This window comes from Penaeus monodon, chromosome 31, assembly GCF_015228065.2.
Source record: "Penaeus monodon isolate SGIC_2016 chromosome 31, NSTDA_Pmon_1, whole genome shotgun sequence".
NCBI lineage: Eukaryota > Metazoa > Arthropoda > Malacostraca > Decapoda > Penaeidae > Penaeus > Penaeus monodon.
In genome coordinates this window covers 11,332,959-11,333,228 of record NC_051416.1, presented here as the reverse complement: position 1 = coordinate 11,333,228, position 270 = coordinate 11,332,959, and the positions used below count along the sequence as shown (strand labels likewise).

General features: G+C 25.6%; 1 protein-coding gene across 1 annotated transcript in view; it reads left to right on the top strand.

Annotated features, from left to right (window-relative positions):
• The window catches only part of LOC119592889 (cyclin-G-associated kinase-like), a gene marked incomplete in the record, with an annotated part of 28,823 nt that overhangs the window by 8,150 nt on the left and 20,403 nt on the right, over positions 1-270 (top strand).

The following is a 270-nucleotide window of genomic DNA, read 5'->3' as shown; positions in this document are numbered from 1 at the left end:
CAGAATTTGATTACATCTCACTCTGTGTCTATAAGGACTTATTTGAATACTTTTGGACTTAAAGAGTAATGCAAGTTATCTATCAATATTTTGAGGTGTTTTCCTCCCATTCAAGTTACTTTCCCCCAAATTTGTTTATTTTGAATTATCTTGAAAAAGTAATTATTTATATGTGAATAGATGTTATGAATAATATTTGTAATGATTTTAAAGTTTACTTTAGTTTTGCATTATATTTAGTCCATACTTTGGTATTTTACATTAGTATAC